The sequence below is a fragment of the Panthera leo genome, chromosome B2, assembly GCF_018350215.1.
Source record: "Panthera leo isolate Ple1 chromosome B2, P.leo_Ple1_pat1.1, whole genome shotgun sequence".
NCBI classification, from domain to species: Eukaryota; Metazoa; Chordata; class Mammalia; order Carnivora; family Felidae; genus Panthera; species Panthera leo.
The window spans coordinates 18,340,886-18,363,397 of record NC_056683.1 but is presented as its reverse complement, the minus strand read 5'-3'; the positions used below and the strand labels follow the sequence as shown (position 1 = coordinate 18,363,397).

Genomic DNA, 22,512 nt, shown 5'->3' with positions numbered 1-22,512 from the left:
GCACACAAATCTCTGCCGGAAAGCATTATATTTCAAAACTTTTAGTTTCATCTCTTGTGTTTGATCATTCGATTCATTTAATAAAAATAGTCCAAGGGTGAGAGAGGCTTAATTCTTTAAGTACTGGTAGTCATTTACACTTTAGTTAGATTAAAGAAGAGTTTTTGCTGAGGGCAAAGGAAAGAGCCTGAGGGTCCCTGAAGAAAGGTAAAATGAAGACAGCACAAAGTAAGAAAAAAGATTAGGAAGCTGACCTCACACCTTGCGGTGTTTCCTAAAACCAGACCTTGTAGTTTGGGGTAAAGACTATTACCAGAAACTTTCACTTTGCTGCTGCTTATTAAGCGTACACTCACGGCCCGATTGGCCTTATAAATCAAGTTCACATTTGGTAGAACTACTTCCCTTTCCCTCACCAACTTACTTACTCTTCCCACCAAAGCTCATCTGTCACATTTGTTTCTGACTGTCTAGGGAGCCCCCCCACCCCGCTTTTTTTTCTGAGTATGAAGGACAGGAAGTCCCACAGGACTGTTATGACTCACGCTTGGAAAACAGGATGAGTGCCGTGTCTATTTTTAAAAGATAATTACAATACATACGGCACTAAAATCAGCCATCCAGTATTTTATTTATTGTCTTTGTAAGCAGATGGCCCTCAGAGTGTTTAAGCACATTTGAACACGCAAGATCCATTATTTATGGCACGAGGCAGCGAACAGAGGCCGGACTTCATGTGGGCCATTAGCAGGTACCGAAGGACGAGGACACCAGAAGGCAGCCGGCTTCCATGCAGCCAGAGAGAAAGACGTCCTCTGGACACATTAGTTCTCTAGTCACCACGCTGTTGGACGAAAGCACACCGCCATTTCCACCAGAAACACCGTATAGATTTCTGTGTGTGTGAACCTGTCTCTTCCTGCTTGGCCAGAATTCATTGGCAAACATGCAAGTAGAAAGAAAGAAAGAAAGAAAGAAAGAAAGAAAGAAAGAAAGAAAGAAAAGAAAGAAAAGAAAGAAAGAAGGAAAGAAAGAAAAAGGAAGGAAGAGAAAGAAAGAAAGAAAGAAAGAAAGAAAGAAAGAAAGAAAAAGGAAGGAAGAAAGAAAAAGAGAAAGAAAGAAAGAAAGAAAGAAAGAGAAAAGAAAGAAAGAAAGAAAGAAAGAAAGAAAGAAAGAAAGAAAAAGGAAGGAAGGAAGAGAAAGAAAGAAAGAAAGAAAGAGGAAGGAAGGAAGAGAAAGAAAGAAAGAAAGAAAGAAAGAAAGAAAGAAAGAAAACAAACCCACCAGACTTTGGGTGTCTGTTACCAAAAGAATGTAAAGGCCCAGGGAGTGGGAAGGGGGACTGAACTCGGAGACAGAATGAGAAAAAAAATAAAAACTAATAACTTTCTTAAAAAACAAGCGATGGCCTGACCCCCACCCCCACCCCCAGCCTCCCTCCTTCTCTACCGGTCTCCTCTCCTTCTTTATTATTGATACCTCTCTGCTTTTTGATCTACTCACGCCTTTGTTTTGGCTTCCCAGGTGCCAAGGGAAAATGGCTAGCAGTGAGTTCGTTCGTTTCCCGGCCTCCCTCGGCAGCCAGCCCCTCTGGCTCAGCCAGCTGGATCACACCGAATTAGTCAAGTACTTCATTACCGACCCTCTCTGCACATTTTGCTCCAGGTAATAAATGCCCAAACGGGAGCGCCCGTGCCTTCTGCGGCACTGCCTGTGAAGGTCCAGGGACCGGGCCAGATCTGCAGAGCAGCTCGGTGCCCCGCCAGGGAGGGCACCGCTTTGCACCCTCGCCCGGCCGGGCGGTGCGTCCCCATCTCCGTCCAGGCCCGCTTCCCCGGGCAGAGGGGCTGTTGACGCGCGCGCAGCCGGGGAGCCCTCGGGGATCGCTCGGTGCTCCGAGGGGCCCCCGCGCGGCCCAGCCCGGCCGAGCGGGAGTGGGAGGGGGCAGCCCCATTACCACGCTGGGCTAGATGTCGCGCTCCGTGGACGTTAACAGGCAGCGGGGCCTGGGGACCAGAGGCGAGGCCGTTTTGACAATGGGATGACAAAGAGCAGATCCCGGGCTTGGTGGGTAAAGCCACAGGGTGGAATTTAAAATAATAATAATAATAATAATAATAATAATAATAATAATAAAGTGGCCACCCTTCAAGAATCATGTCAGAATAAATCATGATGTTAATTGTCTGGCCCCTTCCCCCTTTGTTAGCGTATGTCCCAGAATAAGGCTGCTTAACCTTCGGGGGAAATTGGATCCAGGTTGAGATCTCCAAGGCCAGGCAAATTTTCTCCACAGAACTTTCCTGGGGCTGCATGGGTCCCCCTCGCCCCCTCCCGCCGCCTTTCCCGGGAAGACTTGCCATTGAGTTTACTGCTGTAGGGAGGCAAAGCTTCCAGGGTTGTTGTTTTTTTTTCTGGCTGGCGGTTGGCACGTACCTAAACCCTGGCCAGGAGAAGCAACAGGGTTGAGCTCTGCTCTGGTCCTTTAAGGACATTAATTAATTTAATGCACATTAAGGAACCTTTTAGGGTGACCACGATGACAACGTTAGAGAATTCTAAATGCATTTAAGACAGTCGTCTAAAGACTAGCATTTCATTTTTTTTTTATTTTTTTTAACGTTTATTTATTTTTGAGACAGAGAGAGACAGAGCATGAACAGGGGAGGAGCAGACAGAGAGGGAGACACAGCATCTGAAACAGGCTCCAGGCTCTGAGCTGTCAGCACAGAGCCTGACGCGGGGCTCGAACTCACGGACCGTGAGACCATGACCTGAGCGGAAGTCGGACGCTTAACCGACCGAGCCACCCAGGCGCCCCAAGACTAGCATTTCAAAGACAACACTGGCTCAATGTAAATTAATGGGGGGAAATGACGTCTAGGCAAGGTGAGAATTCAAGGGAGATGTGCAAGCCCTTTTTAAATCAAGGTGTTTTGTTTTGTTTTGTTTTGTTTTGTTTACATCCTGGCGTATTGCAGAAAGGTCCATGGAGGGAGAGAGGATGTGCAGATCAAATAAGAAAGAAGGAGGTCTGAGGTAAGAGAAGGGGCCCCCTCCTCCCCTACCTCCGTACCCCCCCCCCCCCCCAGTACCCCAGGTAGGTAAGGAGCAAAACAAGAGAAACCAGGTTCCCTGGCCACCAGGATCCACACTGCAGCATTTAGATAAAAACATCAGCGGCAAAATACTGCTAAATTAATCCAACTTCTTTTGATTATTGATGTCCTACTGTTTTGTGCCTGAAACAACATACAAGATGCATCAGTCATTTATAAATTATTCATTCAGTTATTTTGGCAGCGGTGTCTTTCCATTTATCAACTGATAAATGTTCAGAAGATAAGAAGGGTAATTTTATAGCCCCTTGACATTTACCTTTGACATGATTTTCATATTTAATAAGGGAAAAACACCAATGAAATACATGTGACGACACCGAAGGCATCACAGATTAACGCCAGCGAAATGAGCCACAGGCACCTGATCTCCCAGCTTTGGCCAGAACCTCCTAGAAACTCACCAGCTCTCTACTGTTCCTTGCTTGGCAGTCTCTCTCAGCTGTACCTGCGTAACAGAAGGAGACACAACTGGGGATTTTGCCTTTGTTTTGTAGTTTGTTTGTTGTTCATTTGTTTGCTCTGAGTAGTTTTACTCTGGTCTGAACAGGGAGAAGACGCTGTGCATTTTTGGTTTTCGGCAGGGCACTGGTCTAAACAGTTTATTTTCTAAAATATGTCTATCTGCCAATTATCATATGTTTTCACTGATATGTGGATCTTAAGAAACTCAACAGAAGACCACGGGGGAAGGGAAGGGGGAAAAAATAGTTATAAACAGAGAGGGAGGGAGGCAAACCAGAAGAGACTCTTAAATACGAGAACCAACTGACGGTTGGTGGGGAGAGAGGGGAAAATGGGTGATGGGCATTGAGAAGGGCACTTGGGATGAGCACTAGACTTACGTGAAGTATAAATACCTATCAAGAGAATAGTCTAAATGGATTCCAGAAGGAAAGTGGGGAAGACAGACATTTTTATCTGGCTGTCCTCTGGATATAAAACATCCTCGAATCCTACAGCAACTGGGATGCCAGGCAGAAAACCAAAGCAGGAATTCAGGAATAATACCTCACAGGTGAGTTTATCAGGATCGGAACAGCAAAGTGCATGATAGTGTTTGCAAACAATAATGTTACACAACTATTAGTCCCATTTCACTCGCAAGACTATGATTTCCTTGAGAAAAAGGAACCAAATTGTACACATATTTGTATGCTCATGACCTAGTACAACCTCAGGCAATCAATAGGCATTTAATAAATATATGTTTTACATAGTTAGCATTTATTGAGGGCTTACCATCTGTCAGGCACTGTATTAACACTTGGCATGAATTATTTCATTTCATCAGCCTTACAATACTACCAAGATTAGTTCTCAAGGCTATAAAGCATTGAGAGATTAGGGAAATGACGGCACCTGGGTGGCTCAGTCAGTTCAGCATCCAACTCTTGACTTCGGGTCAGGTCATGATCTCATAGCTTGTGATTTCAAGCCCTGCGTCAGTCTCTGTGCCGACAGCACAGAAAATCTGACACCACAACCACACAGGCCACCTCTTGGGTTAAACATATAAGATGAGAATGGAGAAAGAAGGTGCTGGGTCCAAGGAGAACTAGGACAAAGCTGGCTTGATTCTGCCACTGGCTAGCATCCATTAAGTTCTTCACATATTACTGTACCAAGGGCCTCAAGCAGCAGCTTTCTGGAAGTATTTAGAAAATGAAATGCACAATTCAGAATTTGTACTTTGGTTTTTATAAGAGGGGCAAAAAAAAAAAGTCACCCAAAAGCAATAAACAGAATGAAAAGTATAAAGGCAACAACTCTAAATTCTTTCTTTGATAAACCTTTACCGTAAATCTAAACAACTTCTTTAAATAATAAACGCCAACCTGCAGCATATTAAAAAGAAATACCAAATGCTGTGAAGGTCAAGCTATTGAGAGAGAAGACCCTTGACCACAGATCTCAAGCAAATCCAACAGGGCACACTTCTCCAAAGTAAGTGGCACAGTCTGAAAAACCAACAATCCGTGTGTGTTACTTAGCAATTGCGGAGTAACATATTACCTCAAAACTCGGTGGCTTTAACCTTCATCATTTATTGCCTCACAGTTTCTGCGGGTCAGAATTTGGGCAAGGTCTTTGCTGATTTCTCTACTTAAAGACGCTTCATAAGCTGAAAGTGAGGTATCAGCCAGGGCTGCAGTTATCTGGAGTCTCGACTGGGATAGAATCCACTTCTGAGTTCATTTATGTGGTTGAGGGCTTTAGACTGAGGCCTCAGTTCCTTGCTGGATGTTGGCTGGAGGCCGCTCTCAGTTCCTCGCCATGTGGGCCTCTCCATAAGCAGCTCACGACGTGGCAGTTTTCTTCATCGAAACAAGCAAACACGAAGAACCAGAGAAAGAGAAAGTGTGTGAGCAGGATAGAAGACACCGTTTTTAAAACCTACTCTTAGAATAGCATTCACTAATCTTTCCTTAGAAGGAAGTCACTAGGTCCAGCCCACACTCGGTGGAGGGGATTATACAAGGGTGTGAACACCAGGAGGTGAGGACAGACGGGGCCATCCTTGAAATCCACGGGTCTCACCTTGTTTGAAACTAAAGGAACGGGTATATGTACCAGCAATGGGAAATTCCTTGAAACCAGTTAACGCAAAGTCACGAAAAGCAAGGAACATGGGGGATGAGCAGAGAATTAAACAAATAAGTTATATTTGCACAAAGTATTCTGTATTTAGCAAATGCGACAAATTGTGTCCATGGCCCCAATTCTGCAGCACTGTATCCACACTCGTCTTCATGTGACCTTTCAGTCCCTGTCACTAAAGAGGTAGGAACTATTTCCCCATCCTTTACATCTTGACTCAGCTGTGTTGATTTGTTTTGGCCGATAGGATAAGGCAAATGTGATGTCTCCATTCCAAGACAAGTTCTCAAGAATCCTGTGTATTTCCTCTTGCCCTCTTACACCTCTGCTATTGCTACAAGAAGAATAAACACAGACTAGCATGCTGGTCTCAGAAAGCGGGTAAAATAGAGCATAACACCATCCGCAGCCCAGCCTGACTTAGCCAACCTCCAGCCAATCACAGATTTATGAATAAGCCTGGGTCCACAACACTCATGATAACTAATAAATGGCATTTTAATCCGCTAGTTTTGGATTAACCTATTATACTGGAGTAAGGAAGTCACACAGCATGAAAAAGAAGGGAATATCTATATAAGCAGCAGTCCTTTGCTAACAATCTCAGCAGGCCTGGGTGAAGTAAATGAAAAACTCCAAAGGAACAACCTACAAGAGTAAGTAGAATTCCTGCAAGAGTGAATCATGGTTTTGTCTTCTCTACAGCTGGTCCCCCAAAAAATGTGCTTTCTTTAAGAAAAAGAAGAAGAAGAAGAAGAAGAAGAAGAAGAAGAAAAAGAAAAATAAGAAGGAGGAGGAGGAGGAGGAGGAGGGGAGGGAAGAAGAAGAAGAAGAAGAAGAAGAAGAAGAAGAAGAAGAAGAAGAAGAAGGAAGAGAAGGGGAAGGGGAAGGGGGGGAAGGGGAAGGGGAGGAGAAGGGAAGAAAATCTTTCTAAAAAAACGAACTGGGACAGAATACCAAAAAATGTGGCATAAGAGAAAGGAGGAGAAATGCCAAGTGAAATAACATACCCTCAGAAACCATTGCCATAAAGCAGATGAAAACTGTAAGACAACACATTGTCATAAATTTTGAAAGGGGAATGAATCAATTGGCCCTGCAAGAGCTCAAGCAAGATGCAAAAGACCGGGGAAGATACAGGGAATTAACATAAATTGACACATAAGCTTGAAGACCTAAGGAAAAAAGCAGGACAAAGAAGCAATAGAGAAATGAAATTCAAATTAGAAGTAATATAAAAGGAAATCAACACTATTGAAATCATAAAAGAGAAAAGTCAAACAAATTAAGATAGAATGAAACAGATTCAAAATATTAGAGAGGAAATAGTTTTCAAGTAAAACATCAGACATCAGATTTGCATTGTTTGTCTCTGCGGAAAAGAAATAAAGTAATAAAAAAGAAAGAAAAGAAAAAAGAAAAACAGAAAGACATAATTCAAGAAAAGTTTCCAAACATATAAGGACTTGGACCTGAGGAATATAAATGCATAATGCATCAAAGGAAAACTTATGGAAATATCAACATATTGTCTTTGAGACATATCCCAGAAAAGTTCCTAAGCTTCCAAGACAGAGAGAGAATAATTTAGGGATCCAGAAAAAGCATCAAGATATTTATCACACACACACACACACACACACACACACACACACACACACACAAATGCTAGCCTCAGAGTACAGAAAGATCCAATGCTAGAAGATAAAAGAACAACACCCAGAAGAGCTTTAAGGAAAGAAAATGTGACTGAAGAGTCTTATACCCAGATAAACTGTCATTCAAGCATAAAGGCAACAAACACTTTTCCACCCACAAGAAGATACAGACTTTAGATCCCAGTAGCTCTTCTTAAGAAACTACTAGAGGGAGCACCTGGGTGGCGCAGTCATTTGAGCATCCAACTCTAGATTTCGACTCAGGTCATAATCTTATGGTCTGTGAGATCAAGCCCTGTATCAGGCTCTATGCTGACAGCATGGAGCCTGCTTGGGATTCTTTCTTTCTCCCTCTCCCTCTGTCTCTCCTGTGCTTTCCCACCCCCTGCCCTCAAAATAAGTAAAATAAACTTTTAAAGAAAATTGCATGAAAGGAGGGAGGGATACACACACAGACACACACACACACGTGCACATGCACAGTGGAACATTATTCAACCATGAAAAAGAAGGAAATCCTGCCATTTGCAACAATGTAGATGAAACTGGAGGACATTATGCTAAGTGAAATAAACCAGACACAGAAAGACAAAAACTATATGATCTCACTTACACGTGGAAGCTCCAAAACGAAAACAAAAACACATAAAAACAGAGTGGAATATTGATTACTGGGGCAAGGGGAAGGGGGGGGTGGAATGGAGAGATGCTGGTCAAAGGGTACAAAGTTACATTTATGTAGGATAAGTAAGTCTACAGATCTAATATACAGGAATGATTACTTAAGAATGGGGTATTGAACTCTGGAAGGATGCTAACAGGATAGATTTCAGGGGCACTTATCACACACAAAGAAAAGGTAACTATATGAGGAGAAATGTTAATTAATTAGCTGGACTGTAGTAATCACTTTACTACATATATGTATATCAAATCATTGTGTTGTATACCTTAAATATATGCCATTTTTATTTTAAGAAATTAATTTCAGTTGTTCATACTAAGGAGTTGATAGATACTCTCTTAATGTTATTGTTATGAAGACAATTGTTAGAACACAATTTAAAACTTTTAAACTTATAAGAAACAAAGAAAATAGAGAACAAAATGAAAAAAGAACAGGAACTAAGAACAAAGGACAAGGCATAATGTAAGAGAACTGAGAGAGAAAATTCATCCTAAAACAAAACAAAGTAAAAACCCCAATCATCTGGAAATTTGTAACTCTCTATGAAACGAATTGAGTCAAGAATATGACTAAGCCTGTGTCAAATTATAGAATATCTGAGAAATTATGGAAGTCAAAATATTAAATATCACCTAAGAGATATTGTCAATGAAATGTATCAATTATGCTTCATGTAGAAACACTAAAGCAGTGACATTAAAGTCAGGAACAAAATAAGAACGTCCTCATCATCACCATTATTTAACATTGTTCTGGAAGCACCAACCACTAAATTTACTATTTATAGATGATACTTACCTAAAAAAACATAAGAGAAACTATTGGAGAACTACACTTACGAAAAACGCTAACCTTCGTATAAAAACAAACAACTATATTTTCCTAGGTCTTGCTTATCTATAAAACTCACTCATACAGGAAAATCAAGAAATAAGAATTACTGGGGCACCTGGGTGGCTCAGTTGGTTGAGCGGCCAACTTCGGTTCAGGTCGTTATCGCACAGTTTGTGAGTTCAAGCCCTGCGTCAGTCTCTGTGCTGACAGCTCAGAGCCTGGAGCCTGCTTCAGATTCTGTGTGTGTGTGTGTGTGTGTGTGTGTGTGTGTGTGTGCGTGCGTGCATGTGTGTATCTCTCTCTGTCCCTCCCTGCTCGCACTCTCTCTGTCTCTCTCTCAAAAACAAATAAACATTAAAAGTTGCTAAAAAGAGAGAGAGAGAGAGAGAGAGAGAGAAATAACAATTACACATGGGATAGAACTACTCTCCAATATCAACAGTTGTGCAATTTTCTCCAATGAAAATGTGATATTTCGCTTTTCTTCCTTTTCATTGATATCACCAGCTGTTTTCTGCTCCAAGCTTTTATTTGTCTTGGAATGTTATATAATGATAAATTTTTCAGAAAACAAAGTTTTCTTCTTCAGAAACGTGACATTTTTGCAATTTATGTTAAGACTTCTGCAGATGAATCTTAGGACAAAGTTTGCTCCTACAATGAAATCACAATTTAAGGTTGCATTTGCTTATGAAACTGTTTTAAATAAAGATAGAAGGTGATTCTTCTCTTTCTACCTTCCAGTCTCTTAATTCCATGGTCTTGAGAAAACCCTTCAGCCCCCAACCTTGGTATCTGTCACATACTGACCAGAGGGTAGATGGTGTGATGGCTTGTCATTTCTATGGCCAAGTTCAAGACCAAATAAATATAAATCAAATCCACCCCAAAACAGTTCCCCTAAAACATGGAAAGCAACAAGGTAACCATTCTGTGAATCTAATTAGGGGATATGTTTTCAACCTATGCTTGTAAAAAGAATATGTACTGTCTTCAGAAACTGAGAGAGAACAGAATTTATGCTACTGTGGTTAACATTGGTGGGGGATGACGGGCAGTTATTATTGTTGTTACTTTATATTTGAGCAATGAGGAGTGTTTGGATCTAATTTAGGGCTATTTATCTACTCCCTTGTTAACGGGAGCTTTCTCTACCACAAGAATATTTACAGTTGCTTTATTGGTAATCATTTCAAACAGGAAAAAAAACAAAAAAAAACAAAAAGTCCACGAACAGTGGAACGGATACTGCCATATTTCTTAAATGCACTACACGAATGTTTTTATAGGTGAGCTAGATGGTTGAAAGTAGTTAAATGTCATCCTGTGGAGGAAAGGGGTATAGGGAGAAGATTATAAATAATCCAAGCGCCTAGAAATGGCTCCGGGGACAAGAAAAAAGACACTGCAGTCATCTGAGCTCAGGGAAACCCAGAGGGCCATTTGGATGGACAAAGCCCCAACATGATATAGAAAAAGCCTTTGAATCCAAGATAAAGAATTCAGATGAGCAAAAAAAAGCAAGTTTCTAATCAAGCTCAGGTATCGAACCGAGACTACCTGACAATGGCCACAGTTAAGGTTTCCTGGAAAAGGCACCAAGCTGTGTTTATGTCTTCGAAATTTTCCTCCATAGATGTCACTTCAAACCATGCTTGGTGACACTGATTGTTTAGCGACTTTATTAAAAGCTCCTGGTGTCGTGGCAAGAACGAGACAGAACCGTCCACCTTACCTACCTAAAAGTCAACTTTCCAGCTGGAGGCTGGTTATGAAGTTCCTGAGCTTTAGTCTATTAATGTGTAAACTGAGAAGAGGAATAAATGGGGTTGTATTGCAGATTAAAGAATGGAGCGTGTAAAGGGCACTACTCAGCAGGTGAGTGCTTCCTTCTTTCATTTAATAAGTTATCTTGTTGATCTCTAAAATGTAGAATGAGAAGGAAGGCATTCTCTGAAGGTCTCTCTGTTTCTTTCTCTCCCCTCTGACCCCCCTTCCCTCTTCCCTATTCAGTCGGAGCATCCAAGAATCCAAGTGTGTTTAATGACAATTCCTTTCATCGTAAGTCTGTATTCCGTGAATGGAAAACAAACACGAAGGTTGACTCTGTGAGGCAAAACCTGAAAAGTTACAAATGGGAACACAAATTGCTATAGTGCTCCCTGGTGAGTACACACTCACGAATGAACAAAAGCACATGCATTAAATCTGGGCTACGCTAAAGGCTCAGCAGAGAAGGGTACATCTCCTTTCCTGTTACCCTTCCCCAGCCAAGGTCAAGTATGTAAAATCAGATCACTCTCCCTCGATGAGAAAAGCTAACATGTGTCCATCTCACTTAGGGTAGCCACTGAGTTTAAAAATTAAGACCTATACCTTAAATTATAAGCTTTCAGCTTTTTAAAAGCTACCTCTGCCTACTTGAATGAACTATAATATATAGTCAGAATTCTCCGATCTGAAAGGTATGGAAATGATCCAATTTTTACCAATCCCAGTTTAAATGCATTATTCTTTTCCTTAGGCAGCCAAATGAAAGAAAATATCCGACCTAATTATTACCACCCATGCTTAATAGGATGACCCTGAATTTGTGTTTCAATGCTTTAAACGTCTCTTGGCACCCATTGGTGAAGTATCTCTAGGTGCATCAAGAGATTACCTTACTCTTCAAACAGGTGCGTTTTCAAAGGGCCTTTTTGTTTTGTTTGGTTTTGTTTACCCCAAACCAAATGTATCATCTCCTCCCCATTACCTGCACCTTCTTAAAACTTCTGTATTTCTCATCCTGATGCCACTCGCCTTTCGGCTCCTTGGGTTACTTCTTGACTCGTCCCTTTTTGCTGTGTTACGGGAGCAACGAGCCATCAGGTCCAGCAGATTCTACCAATGAAAAAGCATACATCCAACTCTGACCTTTCCCTTCCCGCTGCCAAAGAGCCACCTTAGATTTTCCCCACCTCCTGACTTGTACCTTCCACAAGAGTCGTTTCTCTAAGAATTCTGCTTAGAATTTGAGTCATTTTGCACCTCGGATTCATGCCACTACCTCCAGATTACAATTGCCACAGCACAGTACTGAATAAATTCGTCCTCGCTCCCTCATTCACTCAAGGCACTTTAAGGACAGCACTTTTAGCTCCCCGAAACAGCTTACTGGCACCTACGTAGACATGTAAGGCCCACGATTAGCCAACCTGATTTTACACTTCCAGACTTTTCGCCATGCTGCTTTCTCTCCCCCTACAGTTGCATCCAGTGAAACTGCCCAACATGGCTTCCCTTCTCTGTACCTCTGCTCTTCCTGATGCTTCTATATATTCTTCCTTTCTTTTCTACCTTCCCTCAGTAGCTAAAATCTCAGAAATGCTTTAAATTCCAACATAAATTCTGTGATGGAATGTCTCATCTGTAGAGTTAGGAATACTTTTGCCTTCCTTTGAGCTGCCGTACCACACTGAATTTCCCTTTTCAGACTTGATGCATGAGGGTTATTGATATACATGGTTATATTTTTCTATTGTACCTAGATATGCTCCTCAGAGTCAAGATCTGCCCACGGAAAGATAATGCTCCATGAATTGTATGTGTCTGCACATCTTGCAAGCAGACAGTTGTTTTAGACTCTTTTTTCCAGGATGTTTGCAGAGTGAACAGTCTTGGAAGATAGTGGTGGTGTCTCCCTTCAGGGCCCAGGTCAGGCATGCTTATTTCCTTTAATAAAAGATCCAGGCTTCCAAAGCTCCAAGTTCCTTTCCTATAACACACTCCACTGCATGTACAGATATTACCTAGCCCTCTTTACGTTGTCCTTGGGGAACTGACACTCAGAGGACCAGCACAAATGTTGATTCTTGGGCTACTATTCTTGCTGTGAAAAGAGAAGTCCTTTGTCTCTCCCCCAAGAGTCTCATGTCTTCTGCCAGCATTCGTGAATCTACAGTAGACTCTGGCAGATAGAGTGGTCCCCAAAGTCCCCATCTGCTCATATGAATGCCCTGTGATGTCCTCTCCCCTTGAGTGTGGGTAGGAGTGTGATTTGCTTTCAACCAGTAGCATACAACAATGTGACAAGAAGGTAGGTGATTATGTGTACATAATTATATTACATATATTTGTAATGTCTGTCTTACAAGGAGACTCTCCTGCTTGGTGGCCTTGAGGAAGCAAATGGCCATGTTGTGAACCCGCATAGTAAACAACTGAAGATAGCCTCCAGCTGAACTAGCAAGAATGGGGGCCCTCAGTCCACAGCCTATAGGAAACTGAATGCTGCAAACTACTCTGTGGGCTTGGAAGCAGATGGTTTCTAGTCAAGCTTCAGAGAAGAATACAGTCCTTGCAGAGGACCCAGTGAGTCCATGCCTAAACTGCGACCTACAGAATCTGTGAAATAGTAGATGTGCCTTGTTTTAAGCCTCTAATTCTATGGTACTGAGCCATTGATAATCAATACACAGGCTAAGGTGATAGCTTGAAAATTGGGAGAAATCTCAGACCCTTCACTGTTCTTGACTGTTTTGTCAACAAGGATTGGAGGCTGACAGGCATATGACTTTCTGGAAGGGGGCCATGTGGGAAAATTGATAGGAATTGAGGAAAGTCCACGGAAATCAGTAAGCAAGGTACAGTGTCGCTTCCCTCGCTGTAAAGCAATTGGATCAACTTTTGGCAAAAGTCCGAAGTCTGGCATGCAGTGACAACTTTGCTTCAAAGAACATGATGTTCTTTATTTTTTGCCCAGTGTAAGAGAGTGGATGTATTGACCAAACAAGGAAGAAATGTTTCTAACCTCCCAACCCTATAGTTAGCCAAGTCTCAAGAAGCAGATGCAAAGACAATCAGCTGAACAGCACCCTAAGTATTGCTAACTCTTCCCTGGAAAGGGGGACTTCCTCACCAATCTGGCTGTCAGCCTCAAGTCTGCCCCATCGTAACAACTAATACTAAGATTCGTTCTGGTGAGGACAGAAGGTGTTGACTTCTCTCAGGCGACAATTACAGAGACACCCACTTACACTGGGTACAGAAGGAAGGAAATTTGCAACTACCATGGGCAGAAATTCATAGCATTGTGGTCATAACTGAACAATGGCAGTTATGTTATTGAGGGAAAGTTTATTCTTCGTCTCATTGCCTGAAGCAACGTTGATGGCCAATGGAATCCTTGGGCATGGGCCCGGTTCACAGATAGATGAGCTACGTTGAAGCCCCCTTGTGCCCACTGAGCTGCGATAGCTGTCCAGCCTCAACGACAGCGAGGCAAAACCAAAAATGCACACACACTTGCTCAGTCAGTGGGCATAATAACTCAAGTCCATTCTCACAATTCTGGTCACTATTCCCCTTGATAAACTATGTTTTATTTTTCTGGACTCTTAAACGGGAGCCAACGGCCTAATTCTTTGGTCTGTTGCTTGGAAACTACAAGACAGATTAAAGCTACTCTTATTTAGGGCCATGAAATGTGAAAACAAATCGTGCCACTCATGGAACCATCTGGGTCACTCATGTAGATGCCATGTAAGGGCCTATTCTCTGATGAAACCAACTGAAATCAAGTCCCTGACTAAGTCTGCATCATGCAGTTTGTCACCATTGTTGCCTGGATTCGTCATCATACTGGACATGGCAGTATTTCCACCATCTTATACTGGGGGGAAAAAAAGAAAAGTCATATTCTTTGAGGCAGAATCATCACTGCACAACAGACTTCTGCCTTTAGCCAAAAGTTGATCCAATTGTCTTACAGTGAGGGAAGCAACACTGCACAGGTTAGGGCCCCCATTCATTCCTGGGAGATCCCTTAACCACCTCTCAGGCCTTAGGTGGAACCTCACTGCTGTTGACACTTTTTGGTTTATGGTGTTACTTTTCAGTCCAAGCAGCAGGATCGGGCCACGGCATTTTGGTCTTTAAAACTAAACTGAGTCATGTTTTTAGTTCTCTGGATCATTTACATGTTGATACTGTTGTGCCTTTATCTCCAAAGCCACTCAATAATGGGCTAATAGTCAAGATATATGAGGCATTGCTAAAAATAATAAAGCAATCATCCAGCAACTTAACAAATGCCAGCCCAGAGTGACCGTGGGCACATCCCAGGTTGCAATATCAGAGGGATAATACAGCAGGAGAAATAAACTCCACAAAAATATTTCAGCCAATCACTAAAATATAGCAAACAAATAACAATAACAAGTCCCGAGGTCAGGAGGGGGTCATCAGTACTAAGAGGTGCTACAGGTTATTACCCAAAATTCCCAGTTTCCAACAAAAAGTTACAAGATTTACAAAGAAACACTAGAGTATGACCCATATACCAAGGAAAAGGCAGACAACACAAACTGTGAGAATAACCAGATACCAAATTTAACAACAACAAAAAAAATCTCTAATGGAGTCATTATAAACATGTTCAATAATCTAAAAGAAAACAATATTAAAGAAATAAAAGAGCGTGTAATGATAATGGACAATGTCACATCAGATAGACAATATCAATAAAAAGATAGAAATTATTAAAAAATCAAATGGAAATGCTGGAGTTGAAAAAGTACAATTACAGAAATTGAAAGTTCATAAAGGGGCTCAAGAGACTATTTGATTGGCAAAATAAGTAGCAGACTTACAGAGAGCTCAATAGAGGATATGCAGTCCAAAAAACAGAGTAAAATAAGAATAAAGAAAAAAGAACAGAGCAATGTAAGGCCTTATGAAGTGTACCTACATGTGCATAATGGAAGTACTAGAAGGAAAAGCGATAGAAAAAAAGTGGCAGAAAAATATTTGAGGAAATAATAGCTGAAAACGTGTCAAACTGAAAACCACTACTCTACACATGCAGGAAGCTCCACAAACTCCAAGTAGGATAAACACAAGGAGATCGATAGACAAACACATCAAAGTAAAAACACCGAAAGTCAAAGACCAGGATAAACTCTTGAAAGCAGTAAGAAAAAAACAACCCATTTTTACAAGGAACCCCAGTAAGATTACTCATGAATTTATCAGCAAAAACAATGGAGACCAAAGGGTAGTAGGATATCATATTCAAAGTGTCCAAAGAAAAAAACTGTCAACCAAAAACCTTATATCCAACAAAGCAATCTTTTTTTTTAATGTTTTTATTTATTTTTGAGAGAGCACAAGCGGGGGAAGTGCAGAGAGAAAGGGGGACAGAGGATCCGAAGCGGGTTCTGTGTTGACAGCAGCGATCCTGATGCGGGGCTCAAACTCACAAACCATGAGACCATGACCTGAGCTGAAGTCAGTCACTCAACTAACTGAGCCACCCAGGCATTCCCCACCAAAGCTATCTTTAAAAAGTGAAAGCAGGGGCACCTGCATGGTTCAGTCAGTTAAGCATCTGACTCTTGGTTTTCGGCTCAGGTCATGATTTCACAGTTCGTGAGTTCCAGTCCCCTTTGGGCTCTGCACTGTTAATGGTGCAGAGCCCGCTTGGGATTCTCTCTCCTTCTCTCTCTGCACCTACCCCACTCACGCACTCTCTCTCTCTCTCAAAATAAATAAACAAAAACTTAAAAAAGAAAAAGTAAAAGCAAAATAAAGACATTCCCAGACAAACAATAACTGAGAGAATTTTTTGCAAGCAGATCAGCCTTATATGAAATACTAAAGGAAGTTATTCAGGCTGAAGTGACCTCAAACAGAAATTAGCATTCATACCAAAAAAATCAACAAGTACTGGTTAAGGTATTTATGTAATAACAAGAGGCTATATAAATACACATTCTCCTTTCTTCTCTTATTTAAAAATCAATTTGAAGGGGGGTAGGGAAGAGGGGAAAGTGGGTGATGGGCATTGAGGAGGGCACCTGTTGGGATGAGCACTGGATGTTGTATGGAAACCAATTTGACGATAAATTATATATTAAATAAATAAATAAATAAATAAATAAATAAATAAATAATACTTCTTGAAACATAAAACAAGATTATCCCTTGACCAGTTTAGGAAAATGTTATGACTGGAGGCTCCCAGAAACCTCTCTTTATTTTACTTTTATTTTACCAAGAACCGATTCAATGTTTGCAGTGACTCTATAGAACCATAACTACAGCTAATAATGACAATTGGCTATAAATTTCTTAAAGCAAAGTCCATACTAGAAGACTACTGTGGTATTTAAAATAAGAAACAATTTCATTTCTGGGATAGATTCCTAAAGTATGCTCTTGAAAATAAGTTTTGAGCCTGATCTTGGAACTGTTGGATAGGTAGAGTGAAGGCTATTGGGAGAGCAAAGAATAGCAAAGGAAAAAACAAAGAAGTGAGATTGGTCGAGAGGTGTTGGATGTTGTTGGGTGGCCTGCATCAGGATTCCAGGCAAATGGGTGGATAGGTGGAAGCTGTAGGATCTAATGATGAAAGGCACTTGAGTACTGAGCTGAGAACCTTGCGTTTACTTTAACAGACAAATGTTATGAGATCTAGGGTGAGAGAAGATTTGTTTAGGATTCAGATATATGTATACTATGTAAAATGCTATCAATGGAATAATATGTCTGTGGCATCCATAACAAATAAATTAGTTTGATATTTATTGCCAAAAAATAAAAAATAAAAATCAATTGTATAAAATGATATGTATATATTATCCTATTGGGCCCATAACATATAGACATGTAATATAATTGCTACTAACACAAAAGAGGTGGATTAAGAGCAAAACTGTATTGGGCTAAGGAAATAACTCCAGATGGTAAATCTGGAAGAACAAGTAAAGAGAATCAGGAATGATAAATACAAAGATTAATATAATGAAAGCTATAAATACAGATTCTCTGTTTTCTCTTAGCTTCTTTGAAAGACAAAATTATAGAAAGAAATAATTACAATATTGTCTTTTTTGTAATATTTATAGATTTGATATGTTAAAAGGGGAAAAGAAAATAGATTTTATATATAGCAATAATATCACAAAAAGGGGTAAAAGCAATAACCTTTCTATATCTCACTTGAAAGGTTAGTATAAATCTGAAGCTGATTCTGATCATGAAGATGTATACGGTTAACTCTAGAGAAAATGCAAAAATATATAGTGAAGAAAATCATGAAATAAAATGCTGCATGAGACAATATTCACTTAATGTGAAATAAAGCAATAAAAGAGAAATAGAGGAACAAAAAAGACATGAATCACATAAAAAATGAAAAGTAAAAGTGTCAGACATGAATTCAGCTGTTATTGAAAATAATATTAAATCTGAATAGATTAAACAATCCAATCAAAAGGCAGAGACTGCCAGATTGGATTAAAACCTGTGATCCAAATACATGCTGTCTTCAGCAGACGTACTTTAATTTCAAATACAGAGATATTGAAAGCAAAAGGATATTAAATAATGCCCCATGCAAACACAACCACAAGAAAGATGATGTCGCTATATTACTGTAAGACAAAATAGACTTTAAAGAAAAATAAAAGTTATTAGAGATAAAGAAGGACATTTTATAATGATAAAAGGGCAAGTGCATCAGGAAGATATAATAATTATAAACATATATGTATCCAATAACACAGCACCAAAATATATAATACAAAACTGACAGAAATAAAGGGAGAAACAGACAATTCAACTGTATAGCCACATGCAAAAGAATAAAGATATTTCTTTTTTTTAATTTTTTTGTTTATTTATTTTTTAGAGAGAGAGAGAGAGCACGTGCACGAGGAGGGAAAAGGCAGAAAGAAGGAGAGACAGAATCCCAAGAAGGCTCCACCCCATTAGCACAGAGTCCAGTGAAGGGCTCGAATCCACGAACAGTGAGATTGTGACCTGAGCTGAGATCAAGAGTCATCTTAACCATCAAGATGCTTAACCACTCTGCCACCCAGGCTCCCTAAGACATTTCTTTAAGGGAAGATATACAAAAGGTCAATAAGCACATGAAAAGATGCTCAACATTATTTATTGCATCAAAACTACAATGAGACACCACTTCCTCAAAAAGAATCAAAAAGTGAGTAACAAGAGTTGGTAAAAGTGTGGAGAAATAATAACCCTCATCTACTGATGATGGAAATATAGAATGATGCCATCACTTTGGAAAACATTCTGGCAGTTCCACAAAAGATTAATCGTAGAGTTACCATATGACCAACAATTCCACTCTTGTATATATATCCATGAAAATTAAAACCAATGTCCACACACAAAAACTTGTACATGAGTGTTTATAGTGGCATTATTCATAGGAGTCAAAGATGGAAACAGCCCAATTATCCATCAACTAACGAAGGGATAAACAAAATGTGGTATGTCCATATAATGGGTTGTTTGGCCATAAAAAAGAATAAAATAATGATACGTGCTACAGCATGGTTGAATCTGTAAATCTATAGAGACAGAAAGTATACTAATGGTTGTTTAGGGCTGGAAGTTGAGATGGATGGGGCTGGGTTTGAGGGTTGGGGATGGCTAGGGGATATAGGATTTATTTTTTAAGGTGACGAAAATGTTCTAAAATTGACTATGGTGATGGTTGCACATATCTGTGAATATACTAAAAACCAGTGAATTGTACATCCTAAATGGGTGAATTGTATGGTATGTGAATTATGGTCTCAATAAAACTAATTTTATAAATTTATAAATAAATAATATATCTGACTCAACATCCACATACCTTAGTGAGACAGTCTGGTCACTGAATGTGACTGGCCCCATGAAGGCTCATCTTCTCATCTTCTCTTAGATGTTTCCTGAGCAATGAGGAGGATGAGAAGTATAGAATATTATTTAGATCTCTTTTGAAAATTCAGGATTTCAGCCCAACATTTCCTGGACAGGATATTTCTTTTTCTTTCCCTTAATGGCAGTCTTAGTCTTGTCTGCTTGGTACAATCTCTAGGAAGCAGCCCAGCCAAAATGAAGGATAAGGAATTCAAACGTAATTCTGGCCCAGCCACCTGGATTGTCTCAGTGGAATGATACAGCTTTAGACTATAAATGAAAGTATAATGACCACCTGTTTGCAAGTCTCTCTAAAGTCGTCCACACAGGTCAAAGTGGGATCCCTAATATGTCACTGTGTGGTTTTCTAATATGTATTTATTTAAGTACACCCAACATGGAGCTAGAACTCACAAACCCCAAGATCAAGAGTCACACGTTCCTCCCACTGAGCCAGCCAGGTGCCCCAAGGTCTCCATACATTTTATAAAAATGCTCCTGCCTGTTGCATACTTCACTTTTCCAGAAAAAAAAAAAAAATGTAAGGGGTGCATGAAATAAAGGTGAAGTTACATTTCATGGAATGGGATGCACCAATTTTGTGGAGGCGTAAGTTGACCAACGACCTCAATACCTGGTGGGGAACCACTTATATACCTTGGGAGGTAAGGAGAAGAGGATTATTAATGATTTTTGTCTTTCAGAAACGCCCTGGAACCTTCTTTTCTAAAGACCCCCTGGTATAAGTCTCCCAAACTATTGCTGGCTCCCTAAATTTCAATGACTGCTGGGCCTGGTCATGTCTCTGCTGGCTCTGGTCCATCTCCAACATTTGATCACCATTTCTCTTGGCTTTTCTTATACTTTCTCTCAGCAGCAGCAAGGCATGGCTACAGCTTCCTGTATCACCCACACAAAATACTAGACCCTGTTTCTAGATGTCTTTCCAGTTCCTATTACCATAGCCATTGATCAATCAGTCTAAATGACAAATGACATGTGGCTGGCGACAGGGACCAACAGGACAGGTTGGATTTACTGCCATCAGCCAGTTGCTCCAAGAATAATACTAAACTCAATTATTTGAACCAAACTGGGAAACTAAGGCCAACCAGTCAGCTAGGGGACAGTCCGACTGTACCCCAAACTGATAGAAATCCAACCGGGAGTCCCCCAAATTGTAAATAATGCTTTATTTCCAGGAATACCATCTGTGGAAGCCATCATTAACTTGCCTCCTTACTGAAAACCTGATGACTTGAATCATAGCTGTGTGAGTTTGAAGGGAGGTCCTCTGAAACCTCCAGGTAGAAGGTCTATGGCCATACCACCCTGAACGCTCCCGATCTTGTCTGATCTCGGAAGCTAAGTAGGGTCAGGCCTGGTTAGTACTCGGATGGGAGAAACCTCCAGGTAGAAGGAAAAGAAAAAAAAAAAAGAAAAGAAACCTCCAGGTGTTTAAGGAAATGCCACCAGCAAATTATGAAGCTTTCCTTCTAGATGAATATAGAGATCTCTTCTAATGAGTCTACCAGGGGATTATTCAGAAGAACCTTCCAGGAGATTATTCAGAAGAACCTTCCAGCAGAGGAAAAACTGACCTGTTCTTTGTGCCTACCCTTCAGGCAGTATCCCCTATGACAAGACCATCCAATTAGAAAAGGTGATACAAATTTTGACCCTGACTTTAACCGAAGTGTTCACCATTATCACCTTAGCCCTAGAAGCCACTCAAGTCAGCACAACTCACTGACTAATGTTGTTACGGATGACAGAATTGCTGTAGGCTTTGTCCCTGCAGGCAAGGGGAAGTCTGTGCGATCACTGATACATCCTGCGGTACCTGGATTAATGCCTTGGGCTGAGGAGAAAAGCCAGTATGGAAAGTTAAGGAGAAAGCTATCTGGCTTTCCAGGGTAGATCTTGATGATTTCCTGGGGTTTTGTTCAACGACTTGAGCCTCGGACCCTTGAGGTCACGATTGGTTGATACGGTAGGCTGGCCCGATCTGCTGCCCAGAAGTCCTGCTGACAGAGTGGAGTCCTGTCGAAAATAGTGTCAATTAAATGCCGTATGAGACAAATTAAATGGATTTGGTCCCAGCCACTGTTGGTCAGATTTATCAGTGTGGCAGATGGAGTGGATAAATTTACCAGAAGCCAGGATGGCATAGAAACCAGGAGTGGATATTGTTAAAAAACCATTTTCTAGGGGTCCCTCTGATTTCTGCACGTAACTGTTCTTGTTGCGATGTCTGTGTAGTGAACAATTTTGGAAGACAGGTATGGTGTCTCCCTTTGGATCAAGGGGCAGGTTTGCTTACCACCCAGAAGGATATCTTCTTCCAGGACAAAGGGAGGTAATGCTTATTTCTCATTAAAAAAGATTCTAGTTCCCTAGGCTCAGTGTTCTAGAATGCAACCTACTATACGTGCAGGGTCACTTGGCCCTCTTCGTGTGGCCCTGTGAGAATTGGGATTCAGGGAATAAATGCAAATTCTGTTTGCTGCTCTCACTATGACTAATAAAATCATTTGTTTCTGACTGAAGAATCTCACGTTTTCTGCCAACATCTATGAAATTCCGGCAGGCTAAACTTTAGAGTTAAGAGGTTGTTTATAGACCCTTTATAGTTTTTGACTGTGCCCGTGGCTCTTTTATCTTTATGTACTCCCTTCCATCTATACTTGATGGGTAAATAAATATAAGAATCTGTATTCGAACATATACGAACACCCAAAGATAGACATCCTGTCCACAGGTCAAATCTATGCCTCTTATGAGCTCTACACTATAGGTGCGATATAAGGTATTGAATTTATGATCCGATATGTTCTATGGGAGAACAAAAGATCACTTCCAAAAGACATTTCCCCAAACAAAATCCTCCACATTGCAAGTCTATTCATTT

The 22,512-nt window shown here is 40.6% G+C and overlaps 3 long non-coding RNA genes across 3 annotated transcripts; 2 read left to right on the top strand and 1 right to left on the bottom strand.

Annotated features, from left to right (window-relative positions):
- The first annotated feature begins 1,947 nt into the window (after positions 1 to 1,947).
- LOC122219578 lies at positions 1,948 to 3,699 on the top strand. The gene is made up of 3 exons (XR_006202451.1): positions 1,948 to 2,067; positions 2,982 to 3,039; positions 3,407 to 3,699. It is a non-coding gene; the product is annotated as an uncharacterized LOC122219578 (long non-coding RNA).
- A 1,570-nt stretch (positions 3,700 to 5,269) lies between these two features.
- On the bottom strand, positions 5,270 to 22,105 carry LOC122219580. The gene is made up of 3 exons (XR_006202453.1): positions 21,445 to 22,105; positions 19,555 to 19,630; positions 5,270 to 5,437 (listed from the first exon to the last, which is right to left on the bottom strand). It is a non-coding gene; the product is annotated as an uncharacterized LOC122219580 (long non-coding RNA).
- LOC122219579 lies at positions 10,920 to 18,612 on the top strand. Its single transcript, XR_006202452.1, has 4 exons — positions 10,920 to 11,065; positions 11,425 to 11,578; positions 12,431 to 13,253; positions 18,574 to 18,612. It is a non-coding gene; the product is annotated as an uncharacterized LOC122219579 (long non-coding RNA).
- Positions 22,106 to 22,512: the final 407 nt, after the last annotated feature.